This window comes from Pogona vitticeps, chromosome 1 (assembly GCF_051106095.1).
Source record: "Pogona vitticeps strain Pit_001003342236 chromosome 1, PviZW2.1, whole genome shotgun sequence".
In the NCBI taxonomy this organism is placed as follows: Eukaryota; Metazoa; Chordata; class Lepidosauria; order Squamata; family Agamidae; genus Pogona; species Pogona vitticeps.
The window spans coordinates 349173216-349181218 of NC_135783.1; positions in this window are offsets into that span (position 1 = coordinate 349173216).

Consider the following 8003-nt stretch of genomic DNA (forward strand, 5'->3'; position numbering starts at 1 on the left):
ATCATCGACACTCCATTTAGGACCGATCTCCCACAATGCTTCATGTTTCAAATACCTTACATACCTCCATGTCATTTAAGACACCCAAGTGAATTGGTTGAAATGCAATACCTCCAGTCAAAATACCCTTAGATATATCCACCATACTAAAATCCAAATTCTTCAAACATACGTTAAAACTTAAGGAAATACGTGAAACTGAAATGCCTGGAAGTTTATTAAAACCATCATCATCCGGCTGTGCTGTACTGGTTGGCAATGATGTGTACCTTCTACTTTGTCTCTTTTATATGTGTGAAGCTCTCAACTGATTCAAAGGATGATGGTCTCATGAATCAATGCATTACACTAACTTCCTGAACGGTTTCCAGCTTTTTAATTCCGTGCAACTGGTCACACAATTTGACCTGATATTCATCCCTGAAATGTGGATGGAAGAGTCTCCCTCTCAACGATGGTAAAACCACAGAACTCTGCCCTGAATCCAGAATTTACTTTAAGATTCAAACTGCATGCATCATTTATTTAGCCCAAGCGTGGTGTCACGGATAGAGTGATGGGCTAGGATTCAGGAGGCCTGGGTGTGAATCTCCGTTCAGCCATGGAAACTCATTGTGGGTGTGGAACTGGTAAAAATGCTCCTCAAATATCTCATGTATCCTGAAAGCCCTGTTATGAGTACAGTGGTGCCTCGCATAGCGACGTTAATTGGTGCAGCAAAAATTGCTGCTAAGTGATTTCGTCACTATGCGATTTAAAAAAGCCCATAGAATGCATTGAAACCCCTTCAGTGCGTTCCTATGGGCTTAAAACTGACCTTTAAGCGAAGATCCTCCATATGGCGGCCATTTTCTCTGCCTAGTAAGCGAGGAATCCGGCCCTAAACACAGCGGACGGCCATTTTTTTACTCGGTGGCCATTTTGGAACCGCCGATCAGCTGGGGAAAAATCATTGCTTTGCGATAATCGGTAAGCGAAACAGGGAACCAATCATCGCAAAGCGATTTTTCCCCATAGGGAACATCGCAAAGCAATCGCAAAAGCGATCACAAAATCTTCATCGCTATGCGATTTCATCATTAAATGGGGCGCCCATTAAGTGAGGCACCACTGTACTGTAAATCAGTTCTGACTTGGTGGCAGATGACAACATAATTTGTTTTGCCCTTTTGTATGGTGTCCTTATGCAGATGTGCAGCTATTTCTTCTTGTAGAACTTGAGCTGGTGTTGCAGGCCTGAAAAAGTCCTGTGGCAGGAGAAAGAGGCAAACTCTATTGCATGTTCATGCTTGACTATTGACTCATTTGCTGTTGGTGACGGTGCACCAGAGGGTTCAATGTAGCTCGGATGAAGCACCAAAGGACTGTGGGTCTCAGGCAGGGTGAAGTGAGAGCTGATAGGCATAATGTGTTGGTAACGGCGACTGCACTGGGAGACCATGGAGCACCCCTTGACACCCCAGGAAGGGTGGTGGTGATCAAAAAGGCCACTCCAGACCTGGAAAGAGATGTTGTGTTGTGCCGGAATAATAAGGTGATGAGTATGTTACGTTACATTACGTCCATTGGGGTATGGGAATGATGCAGTTTATATGATCTCTTTTGAGGTGAAGAGGCCTTCTCCTATACTCTTGACCCTGACTCCAAAAAGGAGTGGTAAGAATGGCCAGGAGCTTGGGTTGTCTCATCTGGGTGGGCGTCCCCTAGACCAGCAATGGCAAACCTATGGCTGGCACACAGAGCCCTCTCTGTGGGCACGCGAGCCATAAGTCTCCGAATCGCTACCCCTGGCAGACAAATCCGAGGAGGAGGCTGCCACTGCTGTGCTAGTGCCCTGATGGGTGGCGGGCCAGGATCCAGAGCAGCTGGCACCGGCGGGCCAGACGAGCTATAGGTAGTGGTTGGGTTGGGCAGGACTCGTAGCGGATCCGGAGTGGGGTCTGGAGGCACCTCCGTGCCTGGGAGTTCTGCTTCTGCCGCTGCCACTTCTACTTCCGCTACCCGCTGGGTTGGGGTTTGCCTGAAGGTTGGTGAAGCTGACACCAAGCTGACATCAAGTCACCTTGATCTTTACTTTGAGTTTAATGTTAGTTGACGAGCTTTCAGTTTTGTAGGTTTCCGCTTCAGTTTTGTCTTCTTTGTTCCGGTCTCTTTGGATCTGGTAGATGTCTTTCTCTTTCTAGTGACAGAAATCGGTATTGACTTGGATGCCAAAGCTGATCTTGAAGTGGAGGCTCCGTCCTCAGTCTGTAGGTAAGAGATCTCCTGAGTGGGTTCTGTTGTCTGAGGAACTGGATGGTCTTGCGACCTAGCAGAAGTCATCTTATTAGTGTAAGTGACACACTTATGTCTTTCTCTCTCTTTTTTTGCACTTAAAACGAGTGTGAATTGCAGAGTCCTTTTTAATCCTGACTGACGGACACTGATGCCAACTAGCTGAAACATGCTCTCATTCCATCTGTGCTGCCCTGATGCCTTCATGCATAATACATGCATCATCTGCAGCGTGTGTGACAAGGGAATGGATAATGGGGTATGTGGCTTGCAGAGGAATTGGGACATAAAAGCTATCAACAGATGTCCATCATAATCTGAGATCCAGACAGCCGTCCGCCATTTTGTTTTTTATAACATGGCTGGCCAAATGTCTGAAAATTTGACAAAGAGTTCGACCACCAACCCAAAAGGGGCGTGATAGTTATGGACCACGTTTTGAAAGGTACGAGTTCACATCCCTACTTAGCCATTGAACTCACTGAGTGAGCTACAACCAGAACTTTTCTCTTGGTCCGACCTACCAGGATTACAATTCGTGTTAAAAGCACAGCTGGATTGAAATAATTATGTGCTGTTGATTCCAACTAATGTGACCCACCCAAAGATTTCTTGGTCTGAGTGGTTTACCAGAACTTCCTGCACAATGCTACACAGGTGGCAATGTGAGTCATCCAATCAGGCAGACATGATCTTGGCTTGTTCCTCTCTCAGGAAGCACAGAAGTGCTGGTGCCGATTCCTGCCTTTGGCTCTACAGCCAGATGCTCCAACTCACTGAGTTATACCAGCTCACAGTATATAAAGGTACATACAGTAACTGGCTTATACAGCAGTGTAGAGAACAGACAAAACAGTAAAATGCTAAGACTGGCTCTTTTTCCAGGAGACACAGTGGGGAATCAAACTGCTAAAGTCCTCCAACCCACTGAGCCATGAGACCAGCATGACTGAATTAACAGGATAACAGTATATACTTTTAAAAGTATATCAGGTTTTTTTTAGAAGTACAACACACACACACACACACACACACACAGAGAGAGAGAGAGAGAGAGAGAGAGAGAGAGAGAGAGAGAGATATATTAATTGACCATTTCCTCAGAGGCTTATCCGTTTAAAATAATCTTAGAACTCCAGAGCTGGAAGGGAGGTTTATGGGTGGTTTACGTATGATATGGTTATTGTAGTTAAATTGTTGTTTGATATATTAGATAGCTTTTAGTCTATTTTTATTGTTAGCCGCCCAGAGTAGACATTGTCTAAATGGATAGGGTATAAATTTAATAAGTAAGTAAGTAAGTAAGTAAGTAAGTAAGTAAGTAAGTAAGTAAGTAAGTAAGTAAGTAAGTAAGTAAGTAAGTAAGTAAGATGGCGACCCGATAGCAGGACGCTGTGTTTTTCCTCCTGCTGGGTCGGCGTTTTTCTTTTTCTTCTTCTCTCTGGTTTCTTTCTCTCCGCTTTTTTTTTTTGTTTTGTTTATTTTAGATTCCATGCCTCCCCTCTCTTGCAGCTGCTTTTTATTTTATCTCTGCTGCAACAATAACAAACTTTACAATTGTTGCTGTTCCACTATCACTGGGAGTAAGAAGAACAACAACAACGCCGCCGCGGCTGCAGCCGTTATGGAAACAGGCAGGCAGTCTGGAGTGCAGTGAGTTGCCTGGAAAGAGAAGGATTGTTTTCCAGCACAATAATTGAAGGAATTCATTTTCTTTAATTACATACATTGCAGTGGGAGGTTGCTGGTGCGAGTCGGAAGATCAGGGCCGAGGCAGCCAACCTGTTTGTAGTGAGGTGGAGCTCGGCGTTGTGGGAGCTTCCTTTTCTGCTGCAGGGTTGGAAGAGCTGAAGGGTCCTCTTTGTCTTGGTGGCCTGGCGCTGGGGTCTCGGAGACGAGCCCAGTGTGGAGAGGTGCAGAGGACCCCACCTGCCTGGATGGTGAAGCCCTGGAGAGACTGTGGATGCCAGCTGGAGGAGGTGTGGTGAGCTTGGAGTCGGGGACTGAGAGGCTGGCTGAGGACAAGTGAAGCTGGTGCCAGCTTGTGGTGGTGACTCTTTTGCGAACTTTTCTGGGGGGCTGTCTGGAACTGGGAGTCATCAATACCTATGGCCAAGGGAGGTGCCTTTCCAACAGAGGACCCTGGAATGCTTAAGGGAGAATTCTCTGACTGTCCCCCTGTTGCCATGTTTCCAGCAGCTCTCCATCAGCTCCCCCTCCTTCAGATTTTATTGCTTGCTTTGCCTCTGCTTTTGACTGCTCGGCTTGGGGCCTTCGCCCCCATAAACTCAAAACCATCTCCAACAGCCTCCCTGAGGGAAAGAAGATCTGCGGCCAGTGTGTGGTGGGACAGGTTCAATTGTGTGTGGGAGAAACTTGGGCTTATTTTGTTTATAGCATGTATATATGTATGTATATGTGTATGTATGCGTATATATATATGTGTGTGTGTATATATATGTGTATATATATGTATATGTGTGTGTGTATATATGTATATATATGTATATTCTTTTTTTTTCTCCTTTTTATTATCTCACTGATTATTTAGTTGTATAGTTGATTAATTTTAAATATTGTTAATTATTTGATTTTATGTTAATGTTCACTTAACTATTACTTGTTTATTTTTCTTACTGTATTTAGTTTATTTCTATCTGACATGGAGAGGAGGGCCTGCCCCCCCAGCGAGGGCTCCAACATCAGTGTGATTACGGGGAGAGGGAGATACGGCGCTGGCACAGTGCCTACTCGTGTTAGAAGAACAGTGAACAGATGTTTGAAGGCTGTTCACTGTTCTGACACTGTGACCAACTGCCAGTATCGAGGTAGGCAGTCTAGCTGGCCCTCTACTCTGAGCCTGGTCCTGTTGAATGCCAGGTCTGTATCCAATAAATCCCAGCTTATTCAAGACCTTATTCTGGAGGAGGATGCAGACCTGGCGTGCATAACTGAGACCTGGATGGGTGGGGAAGGAGGGGTTCCTCTGACCCTTTCCTGCCCTCCAGGTTATGCAGTCCAGCACCAGGGCAGACTGGAGGGGCGGGGGGGAGGAGTTGCCATTGTTTATAGAAAATCATTAGAGGTTACTAGGCGCTCCTCGGTCGTGAAGCCAGGTCTGGAGGCCCTTCATGTGCGGATTGGGGCTAGGGATGGTATTGGGATCTTGCTGGGTTACCGCGCTCCCCGTGACCCAGCCACCTCCCTACCGGAGCTGGCGGACTTCGTCTCCGCGGCACTGTTGGAGTCCCCGAGACTTCTGGTCCTGGGTGACTTCAACATCCATGCGGAGGCGGAGGTATCCGGTCCAGCTCTTGAGTTCCTGGAAACCATGGCTTCCTTGAACTTATCCCAACATGTCAACGGCCCCACGCACATGGGTGGCCATATGCTCGACTTGGTTTTTTCCACCGAGTGTAATGAGCGTGGTCTGATGGTGACTGACCTTGTGTCAGTCCCCTTGTCATGGTCAGACCATTACCTAATAAAATGTAACCTCACAATGGCGCTCTCCCCTCGGAGGGAGCATGGATCTATTTTGATGGTCCGCCCTCGAAGGTTACTGGATCCAATTGGTTTTCAGGATACCATGAGAGGGATTCCAGCAGAACTGTCTGGCGCTCCTGTCGAAGCTCTGGTCGATGGTTGGTTCTCCGCCGCTACTAGGGCTGTTGACACAATCGCACCCAAACGCCCTCTCAGAAGCAGAGCTCGGCCAGGACCCTGGTATAGTCAGGATCTACGAGCGATGAAGCGAATAAGGAGACGGCTAGAGTGTGCTTGGAGAAAGAAACCGACGGACTATAGTAAGATAGCTGTCAGGATCGCAACTAACCGTTACCTAGCCAAGGTAAAGGCTGCTAGAAGATCTTACCTCGCTGACCGGATAAGCGAAGCTTCCAACCAGCAGGCGGAACTTTTCCGTATAGTTCGCGATCTATCCGGAATTGGTCAGGGTGAAGGGCCTCCCACTAGCATCTCACCTGACCAATTTGCAGCGTTTTTTAAATCCAAAGTGGAGGCCATCCGCCGTGACCTTTCTCCTTTTTTAAATACAATGGATCGAGCAGAGATGTCCAGCGCTCCGTCCTGCCCGGTTATTCTCGACTCCTTTCAGCCTGTAACACCAGATTTGGTAGGCAAGGCGCTTGATCGCTGTCGGGCCACCACCTCTTCTCTCGACCCTTGCCCGGCCTGGCTAATCAAAGCAGCCAGGCCGGTAACAACTGAATGGGCCACTGCAATAATTAATGGGTCTCTCCAGGAGGGCAAGGTTCCCCTCGCCCTCAAGGAGACACTCATTAGGCCCATTAGGAAGAAACCAAATTTGGCGGCGGACGAAATTGGCAATTATAGGCCCGTCGCCAATGTTTCCTTCCTCAGCAAAGTGGTTGAGAGGGTGGTGGCAGATCAGCTCCAGGCGCTCTTGGACGAAACCAATGCTCTGGACCCATTTCAGTCGGGCTTCAGGCCGCGCTATGGTACAGAGACGGCACTGGTCGCACTGTTGGATGACCTGTTGAGGGAGGCCGATGGGGGCAACATGTCCTTGTTGGTCCTCCTCGACATCTCAGCTGCCTTTGATACCGTCGACCACGGTATCCTCCTGGGGAGGCTCTCCGAGTTGGGAGTCGGTGGCCTGGCACTCGCCTGGCTCCGCTCCTTCCTGGAGGACCGCCCCCAGAGAGTACAGCTTGGGGAGAGAGTCTCGGCCCCGTGGAATCTCAATTGTGGGGTTCCACAGGGGTCGATCATCTCCCCAATGCTGTTTAATATCTATATGAGGCCGCTGGGCGGGGTCATCAGGGGGTGTGGGGCATCGTGTCATCAGTACGCTGATGACACACAGCTCTACATCTCCTTTACACCAACTTCAGTGGATGCCGTCCGGTCCCTGCAGCGCTGCCTGGACACTGTACTGGAATGGATGCAGTCAAATGGACTGAGGCTGAACCCGGACAAGACGGAGGTCTTGAGGGTGGGCGGCCCTTCCGTCAGCGGCATAGGTGACTCCCTCTCCTTTGGAGGGACGACCCTTGCCGCAAAGAGTGAGGTCCGCAGCTTGGGAATACATCTGGACCCGGCGCTTACCATGGAAACCCAGGTGGCGTCCGTGGTCCGCTCCGCCTATTTTCATCTATGGCGGATTGCCCAGCTGCGACCATATCTTGATCGGGGGGCCCTCACTACTCTAGTCCATGCGCTCGTAATCTCGAGATTAGACCATTGTAATGCACTCTACGTGGGGCTGCCTTTGAGGCTGACGCGGAAACTTCAGATGGTCCAGAATGCAGCAGCCAGGCTCCTTAGTGGGGTGAGAAAACACCAGCATATCTCCCCCACCCTGGCTGCTTTGCACTGGTTACCCATCCGTTTCCGCGTTGACTTCAAAGTGCTAATGATCACTTATAAAGCCCTAAACGGTTTGGGACCTCAATATTTGGCAGACCGTCTTCTCCCACCCAGATCTACCCGAATCACCCGACATAGCCAGCAGGGGCGGCTGAGGGGTCTGACGCCGAGAGAGGCCCGGAAGGAAAAAACAAGAAACCGGGCCTTCTCGGCGGTGGCTCCTCGGCTGTGGAACGCCCTTCCAACAGAAATTCGGCTGGCACCCTCGCTGGGTGTTTTTAAAAGCCAGTTAAAAACTTGGTTATTCAAGCAGGCCTTCCCTCCAGTCAATTAAGTATTTCTCTTTTTCTTTTTCTTTGCTATTCCATCTTGGTAAC